The following is a 12,392-nucleotide window of genomic DNA, read 5'->3' as shown; positions in this document are numbered from 1 at the left end:
TACGATTGTGATGAAGAAGGTTTCACTATTCCAATAACATTAACATGTTTTCAGTTAATGTGTTGTATAATTGAGTTGAAAATATCATTTTTCTTCATTTTGACTTTGCTGAAACTTTTTATTACAGGGACTGTACACCAGATTGGCACCAAAAAAGTTTTTTTTTCTGTAACGAATCTCAGGACAATTATTTAATAGAATGTGTTACGCTTTGATATCATAATTGTAAAAAGGTACCAAAATGTAGAAAGAAAGGTCGGAGACCGGGTTCGAACCCTTTTCACCAAAATTGCAGTTCAGCGTCGTATCCTCTAGGCTACGAAGGCTTACTCTAAGTGTGTGACATAATTAAGATATACACCTCACTCGGTAATATCACGTGAAAACATCGACCAGCCAATCACGCATAAGGAATAAATTCTTCTAGGTAGAAATACCCAGTAATCTTTTTAAATGGAAAAATACGAAATAACTGCTAAACTTAAATAAATTGCAAACTATGTGGTACTTCAGTTAGTAAATATCAATGCATTGTACACATTAATACCGAGTTTATGACAGTTTTCGACAATTTTTTTTTTCTTGCAAATTGATCATCTGGGGCACGGTTGATTTAAATGATACACTCCACATCCAACTTTACCGATATTTGGCAACTTTCTTCCATAGTGCCCCGTGAAATTTGTCGTTCCAATGTACCAATTTTCCACCAACTACCACCCTTTGTCTACCTCCCTCCATAACTTAGCAAATTAAGGGAAGGCTTAATATACTTGCTATGATCTCATCTGCATGTCAGTGATGAATACATTCTTGCATTTTTAATATATGCGCTTATATAATATAAAGCATGGCGCGTTGAGCAACTATCCCATAATGTAAGACGATACACAGGATGTTTGCATCATCTTAAGTAAATTGATAGGTTTTCTTGTCTGATTTTCAGAAAACAAAATATTTGTTCTTGTTCTTCTAGGAACGACAAGAGTGCAAACATGCGACGTTTGTCCTTGACACAGATGAAGATCACGTTTTGGTATCATTAAAGAACGCTCTTGACCTAGCATCTCAAATAAACAATTTAACAGCGATATTATCAAACCCATTCATACTAGGTTTTAAAGGATAATCGACATTCATTGTCCCCTGTCATCTTCATGACATCTTTCATTATGAAACTTTATCAACTTTTAAATATGATATGTTTCATCATCAACTTTTATATAAAAGATTTCTTTCTAAATGGTTAGTAGATTTTTGCGTGATATCGGATACAATTAATTTGAAAAAATATATTTAATTTTCAACATTTAAAATTAATTGTTTCCCTTTGTCTTTCTGTCAACATCAGGGCATACAAATAAACGTACACAAACAAACAAATCACACAAGATGACCAAATGGTTCGAATAACAAGCTACAACAATATATGTACGTCTTTGTAACGTCAGTGACGTACGTATTTAAGAAAAACTAGAAAAAAGTAGTATAAATTTGAAATACAGGTACATGTATTTTTTGGCTTACAAGATATTTAGTTGCCATCATAAAAAACTGACATACATTATACTAACATAAACCAGACCATTTGTGTTATATTTTAAGGCGAAAATTAAAACAGACGCTTAAAAACGTTTTAAGCCATCTTGATTTAAGCAAAAGCATACTATTTCTATTAAAAATATAGCCGTTATTATAAAACGTTCAAAACACAATGTCAAGTTCTAATTGAATTTGTTTGAACGTTTTTTTTTCAAACGACAAGGGGACAAGCTATTCTGGTTCCCACTAACTTTATACAGTATTTAAGTTGCACCATACCGGCGTTTGAAAGAAGTGATCCCTTTTATTAACATTTGGACCACGAAGTAGTTTCGCTCCAGCGCTTTGCGTGGAGCTTCTATCCTATTTTAAACAACTAATTGAAATATGAAATTACAAAACATGTAGACAAACATAAAGGTTAATATGATGCAATGTGAAGTGAGGTTGTTCCGTTCGCCGCCTACTATCATAAAATTAAAATTATATATGTCAAATATCATAGACCGGTTATCAGTAGTAGTTTCACATGTTAGATATCGTACTGCAAAAATAACACAAGATGCCATATACACACTTTATAAACATGATAAAGGTTGAACTGAAACACCTTGCAAAGTAATTTACATACCAAAGTATTCAATAGCAAAAATAATGTGCAACCATGTTTTCGTGAAACACAATAAAGCAGTAAATGTCGAGTATTTCAGAAAAATCAGAATGTTTCAGACTTATGTATCTTATATTCAATTAATGCGATCGTTAAACTGTGCGTGTTATTAAGGAGTTCGCATTTATTGATATATAACATAGAGTAATACATTTTTGGCCTTATTTTTTTTCGTCAATATTCATGACAGTGGCGTAGCTACATATAGGCATTAAAGGCCTGGGCCTACAGCTTTTTTGAAAACTGATAAAATTTAAAGACCAAAACTGCAATAAAAACTAGTAACCACCCAAACAATTTGAACAAAAGTTAGTTTGTTTTAAACCGGGCAAGTTGGTCTTTAATCAAACTACGTGCAGAGTGTATTACTTGGTTTTATTTTAATTATTACAAGTTTAATTAAGTATGTGCAATATGCATATTAAAGCCCCAAAACTAACATAGAATCATCGGGCCTACACGTTTTAAGGCCCTAACTACGCCCCTGAATGATATCAAATATGTGTTTGTTTGTTATTTAATATGAATATCAAGAGAAAAAGTTAACCAAGACTAAGTGCAAACGCCCATCTGCTTTAGAGTTGTGTTTTCAAAATGAAGCAAAACGGTTATTGTTTCCTTAACAACAGCCTGCTTTATTAATGTGTTTTGCTCTCCAGTTTCCAGCCCTTTTCATATCAATAGCCTTAAGGCTTAACATTAAATTATATCCTGTAAAATCAAATTATCTTCTTCATCTGAAAACTATTACAAACTATTTACAGTAGTTGTTTTAGTTTATCTGATATTACATGTAAAGTCCCTGTGGTCGATGATTGTCTCAGCATAAAGTGCTCATTAGGATGTGAGAAAATCTACATTAGGATCATCCCTAAACAAACTTTTTCTCCTGGAGTGAATTGGCCCGCGAGGGTAAATATACACACGGAGGAAAGTTTACTTATAGGACAGTTGAAAAGAGAATAAAAACTTTTAATAAAAAGTTTAATTATGTCGATAAATTTATATCTAAAACTATTGTATTGCGCTAAAGTTATTCATCATCAATCATTTTGTCATTAAGACATTTTTTAAAAAACTGATGCAAAAGGCATGAGTCCTCTTTTCAATTATTGTAAGACTGTTCTAAACTTTAATTTTTTGCTGTTCACATATGTTTAACTGTTTGAAAAGTATAGACAGAATGAATCAATGATGGGCTTAAAATGTACAAGATATACTAAATGGAGTGCGGTAGCTGTTAACGTATTGTATATTGAAATGTGTTCGCACTTCATTCTACTAGTATATAAGCCTCAAATGAGACCAAATAGTAAGAAAGAGTCGCCTTTAAGAAAGCTGTATGATAAGAATTGATTTTTTGTATTTGTACCAAGTTTCTGTCTATAATTTTATAATTATAGTTAATAGTTACTGAATAACCCCGGCAAAATCGAAAGCCTCTCAGGGATATTCTAAACGACATGAAGTACCGACGTGCCATATTTACCTCACCTATGTGAGGACAAATTTGCAACCGAGGGTTGTTTTACTGCATTTTGAGTTTATATGCACTTATTTGCCACTGATGTCATATAAACAACGATAATTTATTTTACCACTGACACATTATCATCTATAAGACAGTTTTGTCCGACAATTTTCTCATTTGCATACTTTTTAAATGATATGCACTTGTTGGAGATTGTATTGCATTTAGATATTATATTTTATCATTTCATCCCATACTGACCTAGCAAAGTAACCGCATTATCTAAAAATAGAATTCCATGAAAACCGTTACAAATAAGTTCAGTAATTACATATTAACATATTAACGTCTCCGTGAAGTCTGATATGAGCTTCAACAGAAATTGAAGACGTTCATAATCATTCTATAAGGTTATAAAATGACACAATGACTTTGCAAATAAACCGAATTCTCTTAAAATAGCATTCCACGAAAGGCTTTAGAAAGGAGAATAGATATTTACATTGTTTTTGTACATATTTCATATTTCGATGAAGTCTTACATGAACTTTAAAATATACGAAGTTATAAAAAAACTATACACATTAAATGTAACATTAAAGACGTTTTAATATTAATTTAGTTAAGGTTTAAAATAATCTGCATCTTTTTAGAAATGAGTTCATACATTTGTGAGAAAATTTATATTTTCATCTATTTAACTAGTGCTTTAGTTGCAACAAACACATTGATATAAATGAATGCTTAACATCTCTTTTGAATAACTAACCTCCTTAAAGAAAACAAGATAAACTAAGTGTATTTTTTAAACACATTTTCTTTATAAAATTGAAACAATATTTTCCATATCTGCTTGTACCTTTTCTTTGACATTACAAACGCGATCATGAATACTGAGGTTTCATAGGGTATATAACATGGCTCTCGTAAAATTGTAATAAACCAAACTGTAATTTAATCATTTTTATTATGCTTACGCACTTTATGGTAATTTAAACAAGTCCAAAAAACAGTTATTTAACGTGTATATCTGCATGATATTTAACTTGCAAGTTTGTCTTTATTAACTTGAGAATGCCAGAATTTGGGAGTTTGCAAGTACCTTAACCACGATTCAAAAATTGAACCCAGCAAAATCCAAACGAAAATGTAGATTATCACTAAAGGGTAAGAATATACTAAAGAACATGTCACGATATTATTATGAAACCTGCTAAAATTCAGGGGTAGTTTCAGATAACACAAGGCCTGTTACAATCTAATGCGAGACAAGGTGTGTGTGCCACCTTGTTATAGTCTGATGAGCTGTGCCAGGTGTGGGCTATCGTATCACATACGTATAATTTGATCAACACACAATGAAGTTTAACCGTACGAATTTCATAGTATTCCAATTCCATGAAAGCAGTAATGTATGATCTAGTTTTTGTAACAGATATATTTCATTCATGAATTTATAAATAATAAAAGTGGTCATATTTGGTTTCTAAACGATTAAGCTGGCAGGCCGGGCAAAGTCAGTGCGCATAGGTAAAGCGCACTTTATCAAACCAATTGAAACATGCGAATGAGTAACTAAAAAGAGGACTTTATATTACATTGTAAATGGAAATTGTACCTTAAGATTTCCTCATTGGTATTTCACATTTCTTGTCTTGATGTTTTTTATGCCCCCGAAGTTGGGAATATTAAAAGCGCACCGTCCGTTCGTCTGTCCGTCCTTGCGTCCGGCTCAACAACTCGTGTCCGGGCTGTAACTTTCCCTTGTATGGACAGATTTAAAAATAACTTGTCACATGTGTTCCACAACCCAAAACGATGTGTCGCGTGCAAGATCCGTGTCCCTACCTCTAAGGTCAAGGTCACACTTAGGGTTTTTTAACAATGGAGTGCTGCATTTAAGGACATAGAGTATAGGCTGTCATGTCCGAGCTGTAACTTACCTTGTATGGACATATTTTAAAATTACTTGCCACATGTGTTCCACATACCAAGACGACGTGTCGCGTGCAAGACCCGTGTCCCTCCCTGTAAGATCAAGGTCACGCTTAGGTGTTTATTCACAATGTAATGCTGCATATAAGGACATAGAGTATAGTTTGTCGTGTTCGGGCTGTTACTTTCTTTTGTATGGACAGATTTAGAAATAACTTGCCACATGTGTTCGACATACCAAGACGACGTGTCGTGTGCAAGACCCATGTCCCTACCTCTAAGGTGAAAAATACACTTTGTGTTTATTCACAATGGAATGCTGAATATAAGGACATAATATAGTAGGTTGTAAAATATGGGTGGTATTTTTTATGTTCAGAGGCAATTTAAAATAACTTGCCATATGTATTTGACACATAAAGGCAAGATCAACTTTTCATGTACTGACATTGTTCATAGGTCAATGTCACATTCGGGGGCATTCGTCACATACTGTGACAGCTCTTGATTTGTTTTTGTTGTTTATTGAATACCGGGATTTTGATTTCATTATCACTTTTTTATATAACGACATAAAGACAATGTTATTTCTCCAACTAAAAATCCGAACGTTAAAATGAAATTTACTCAGTATATTGTATACCGCTGTCCTCGATTTTATTTATTTCATACTTCACTTATTAATTAATACTTCCAAGTATAACTCCGTTACAGACTAAACTTGCATTTATATAAATTGAGTTAAAATCACAGTATTCTTAAATAACATTAGAATTTACTGTTTGGATTTACATTTATATTATCAAAATCAGATTTTTATGAATGAACCCGTATAGGAAGAAACAGACAGCGAAACAGGTCATAATCAGCCTGATCGTTTGATTTAGTTAGTTCAGAATACTGAACTTCATTTGAGTTAACACATCAAAAAATGTTCGGTATATCTTCCGTTCGATTCGGATATATATGCGTCCTACTTTTTTAAATACATGCGCAAAAGCACATGTCAAACTGTGTATGATATGTTTAAAGTGGGGTCGTTTTCTTAGTTTTGAGCCGCTTCATTGTTTTGTAATTCGCGTTTTGAGTTTGAGCCTGCATATATCGTCTGATTGTGTTAGATTTGTAGCAGTTATTGGCATACAATTATATATTTTTAGTATAGTCATGTATCGTGTTTAAGTAATGATATTTATTTTCGTTTCGAGTAAAACTCTAAGAATGTTATTAACATGGCATCTTAAAACTTTTTAAACAATATCATTATACTGAAGGACATTATTTTAGTGTCCACCTATGCAAACAGCATTGTAGTTCGTAAATTATATCAGAACGTGCCTTTATTTGTGCGATGAGGCTAAAAATTTGATTTAAAACTATAAATCTATCGCTTTACGTTCCATTCATAATGCAATTCTCGCGAATTGAAATGTTGTGGTTTTATTTAAAACATGGCGCATGGTGCAGGAATTCGTTTTGTTTTTTAAGTGCATATTAAAAGTTTCTTCATCCTTTAAGAGCTTCCTATTGATATGGAAGAAATGATATAAGTATAAATTAATTGTATGGAACACACTCAGTACGCAACAGGGTTTAATTGTTCGAATGTTACCCGCTGTTGTTTACTATGTATTACAAAGAAAATCAAAGGGATGTGGTATATAATATTTAATCATCGAATTTCATAACTTAATTTCTGTTTGGCAATTACATCGGTAGCAGTGTCAGCAGTGTCAGAAATATCACCTAGGCGGGGTCGAACGGCCGCGGATGACCAATCAGCGATTAGAATTCGCTGCATAAAAGTCTAGATGCTCTAGGATAAACGAGCACCAAACAAGAGACGCTTATACTATAGACAACACACATCACAGAAATAGCAACATATCGCCATTGGTGAATGTCTTTTTTTTTTGCTTCATCGGCACGGACACCGAAAAAGTAAACAAGATTTTTGCTGTCAAAGCAAATATTATTTTCTTGAAAATGACTTATTACAGATTTTTAGGGCAAAGGATCTTATATATTCCTAATGCTCATGTCAAAAACATGTTTCATTGACTACCTCAAGGAAAGGGTCTATGCCAATGCAGGGTCAAAGTTCAAACTGAGATTTACGGATTTGTTTGGCATGTAGTTATAATAATAGAGCAACAGATGGGTTTGGTTAACATGAGCATTGCAGTTGCCAAACTTATCAGAATGAATTGCACTGAAAAGACATTGGCATTAAATTGGCTTCATGGTTGCCGAAATATGGTCAGTTAACTAGCTTAATTAGTGTTTCATATTGTGGTTTTGGTCTATGTATGAGCTGCTTGCCGGGATGTGATCTTTTCGGTACTGAGTATGTTTGATTAGAGCAGCACATGGCTCTGAGTGGGTCACAGGGGTTGACTATTTGGCCCTGATTTGGCCTAATACTAGCTATGCCTTGGTCGTCTTTGCTCTGAATGGGATTTATGATGTCAAAATGGGGTATATCTGGCATTGAGGAGGATAACTAGAGATTCACATGCTTTTGTTTGGCTTAGAAATGGTCACAATTGAGATGTTTGAGAAGTGGAATGTATTATGTATATACCCTCTGAGGTATCTATAATTTAGAATATGCTTGCATGTAGTCACTTTAGGGATTTTCAGACGAGGAAACGTTTGTGTAGAAGCCTTTTTTGGTTAAGAATGTCGGCAGTAATGCTGCTTTAATGATTGTTTTACACATTATGAACTTTACTATTACAGGAACTGTATTTGTGTTTATTTGAAACATGGTTGGATCAAGAAGAGCCCTCATGTGGTACATGACACACTATTATACCACAAGAATTTGGTTTATTGGGCTGTCGGTATTTGTAATATTTGCATTTTGAGAGTAAAATTATTTGACATGCTTAGTTATGTATTTTAATATGAAATGCATTTTGAAACAGTCATAATTTATTCAACAAGATATATACCACGTTGAGAAAGTTGCACTTGGGGGATTTTTAGTTTATCTAATTACTCAGAACGTTAATTTAAATAAGATGCAAATATGTTGTGTTCAAAAGAACAAAAACTTAAAGGCTATAATACAAATAATAAAACCTGTCTCGTTCACCTTACGATATTATGTTGCCTTTTTATTAAGAAAATGATATGAATATCTGTGTCACGAACATTATAGTATATGTTTGGTTGAAACATAACCTTTGAGGGGTCCGTAATACTAAAGATCACACCGCTTTTTACACTACAATATTTTTGAATATTAAGCCTACAGTATATTTCTAGTTCTATACATTGTTTAATGAAACAATTGATATACAACTTATTAAAATTATCCTCATAACTGACTAGTTAAGTAACTGAAAAGCAACGCATAAACGTCTTTTCTCAAATTTACTTCTATATTTATTAAACGGCAGTTTTTGCTTGATTTTGGTTTCCAAATATATTGCATACGAGTGATACGATTTATTGAAACAAAATGTACATTTATCGTTTAAAATAATACATTAAGTGTTTGTAGCTATGTTCAATTAGAGCATACTAAAGTGCATGAGCTATTTAGTTTGAATGTACTTCCGTACTTCTTTGCTTATTTTTAATCTTTCTATAGCTTAAATCACCATGAATGTCAAATGTGCATCTCGGTATGTTCTTATGCCGTCGCAAAAGTACCTGTAATATAATCCTTCAACTTTACTAGTGTAGCGATTTTAGAATGTTGGTCCTTAGACTGGCGCTATTGTTTAAGAAAACCTATTCAATACTGCCGACTTACAAGTTGCTTTTTGGTAATGTCAAAGCCTTACTACATGTATAATGATACATTTAAATGTACATGTTATTTTTGACATTGCGAGTTTAACCGAAATTAACAACTAACTCTTTGAGCCGACCCCTTCAGACTTATGATGTCGTCTATCTATGGAACTTAACAAAACTCTAACTAATGTTTCAGGTATAAGACCACCAAACGTATTTTTCTGAGTTGTTGTTTTCTTTAATTAAGCTAGATATTTTATTGTCAAATTTGAATTGGTATGTATAAATGGACAGATTTGAACAGTACCAATATACTTAAGGACTATGCAATATTTCAAGTGCATAGTTGGTTTATATTTCAGCAGAAAACAACAGTTGAAAACATTTGTATGGTCATTTTTCGAAAATTCAAGTGAAATTTTGGATTTTATTTGGCCAAAAATTTGCATATTTTTACTTTTGTTTAAATTTCGGTCTTGATTGGATTTGCCTTAAATTGGGTTTTTATTCAAAAACGCATGTATTAAATGTTCATCATGAGAAATAAGTGGGGGTTGCAAGAAAACATTATGTGCCCGCAACTACTCGTATTAACATACAAATTAACTGCGAGTTGCAAGAAGAACGTTTCGTACCCACATTTATGAATGTACAAAAATAATGGAAGCGAATGTGCTGGACCCAAAATGATTTATGTACAAATTTATAGTGAGTTGTAAAGAAATTAATACGTTTCGGACCCAAAACTATTAAAATACAACTTATTGTCCTATCGGATTTTTTATATGAATAGCAAATGTAGTTTCTTCCAGGCATCACAATTAACGGGAATTCGCGTCGGCGTCCCTTTCTAGACAGGGTCAAGTTACTTCAAATGATATATATGCTCATCACAAAGGCGACCTGTATTCTCAACGGAATGCTTAACATAAGAGCAAGACGACAAAAACAACACAATGACTTACTTTATGAGAAAACACATAAGAGATATAAGATATCAAACACAGTGTACTTAAATAAATACGCTATCTACAGGTTGTGGTCTTTGTGTGCTTTGCGTCGGTTATGGGTTATATAAACGAACATTGCTGATTGTTTAGGTCATTTCTTTGAGCACTTTTCTTTGCCTGAAAGACTATCTGAAATCAATATTGTCGTATGCTTCTTTAAGTCTGTATAGATATTGTTCAGTTTTACTAAACCGTGGCAAGTCAAATTATAAACAATACTTCTGTACGAGTTCAGCCTCTTCTTAATGACAAATTTTACATTCTAACATTCTGGAGTAAGCGAAAAATTAAAACGTAGATTTAGATAATGTAACAATGGTAAAGCCTACACAAACAGGAACTCAACAAGACGAAACACTCATCAACACTGCACACATTCTTACGTCAGCGCAGTTGTTTTCCTACTAGATTATGTTTTAAACCGAAGTGCACTTCTCTTGTTACCACACCTCTAATTGAGAACGAAACAAAATGCTGATACTGTAGATAAACTGTTTATATAGTATGTGTTTGAAATATTGCGTGGTTGTGTTAAAGGCTAGAGACCACGGAATGAATGTACTTCACTTCTTATATAGTTAACTTAATGGACCGATTTGCATACGAGATGACACTGACATCTAGTATTTTATAAACACCCAGAACTATTGTTGTGGGATGACGGTTCAACTTGTGTACTGAACATAAAAGAACGTTAGAAAAAGATTAACCCAGCAAACAAAAGACGTTGTACCGACGTTGTATAGACGTTGGACCCCGACGTTGGATTAACGTTGGATTTTGGTTGGATTTGAAAGTTTTTTAGACGTCTTTATTCCGACGTCGTATAGACGTCGGGGTCCGACCATTTTCCAACCCTTTTCCAACGTGAATCCAACCTTTTCCCAACCTAAATCCAACCCTTTTCCAACGTGAATCCAACCTTTTCCCAACCAAAATCCAACCCTTTTCCAACGTGAATCCAACCTAAATCCAACCATTTAATAATTAAATTCTTATTTTGGAATTTTACTGCAACCTGAATCGGAGAACATCCAGTTTTTATGCAGGATGAATTATGCAACCTGGTAGACAATGACTCATAAAATAAAACAACAAGCTACGAAATCAATTTTATTATGCTTGCATGGTATTCGTTATTAAATTACACACATGATAAAACTTATACAATTTTTTAACATATCGTTTTGCAGACATTACGACAATATTGCATACAGTAAATTCTCTCTAAACCAGACACTCTGGATATATGAATATTGTCATGTGCTATAGCTCCATGTGGACAGAAAACATCTGTATGTGTGCAAGCCTGCAATAATGCAGCTATCACCTGCACTTACAGAAAATAGACATTGTTTGTTAAAAGTGTAGGGTTAGAGAGGTTTTACATAAAAAGATAAACAATGGATGTCAGTATGTAGATGATCATCTTTTCCAACAATTATTTGACAAATGTTATGCGTCTCTAGGAGATGAGTTAATGTACAATAAACATCAGTTCGACAAATGAAAACATTTATGTAAGTATCGAAAAGATAAATGCATGACCATTATTTGTTATCTGATTTTTAGTTTAGATGTTTTATTTAAACCAAAAAAATTAGACCCAAAACCATGGTGACTCAATTGCTAGCCACTCAATTCAATGCCTATATGCACCTGAACTCTGAACCATATCAATCAGATAATAAACAACCTTGAATCATTTATTGGTCCTTAAGTTACTTTCTTAATTCATTAAAGTATGGATATGAATGACAACACAGTGGAATAGTTGAATTTTGAAAAAAACATTGAAGTCCCAGATCAAATAAATCAATTCTACACATTAATGCTGTTGCAAACAATGTCGTTCGCTTCAAATATTCACTTGTTTACAAATGCAACCAAGTTGCAAACAGTTTGATTCTCAAACAAGACATATTGTTTAAGTCATATCTTAGAATATCTACATCCAAATCATTTATTTGTTTTATATTTATACAATAGAAATTTGCAATGAAATAACCAGCAT

This window comes from Mya arenaria, chromosome 5 (genome assembly GCF_026914265.1).
Source record: "Mya arenaria isolate MELC-2E11 chromosome 5, ASM2691426v1".
NCBI classification, from domain to species: Eukaryota; Metazoa; Mollusca; class Bivalvia; order Myida; family Myidae; genus Mya; species Mya arenaria.
The sequence above is the reverse complement of the archived record's forward strand: the minus strand, read 5'-3'. Positions refer to the sequence as shown.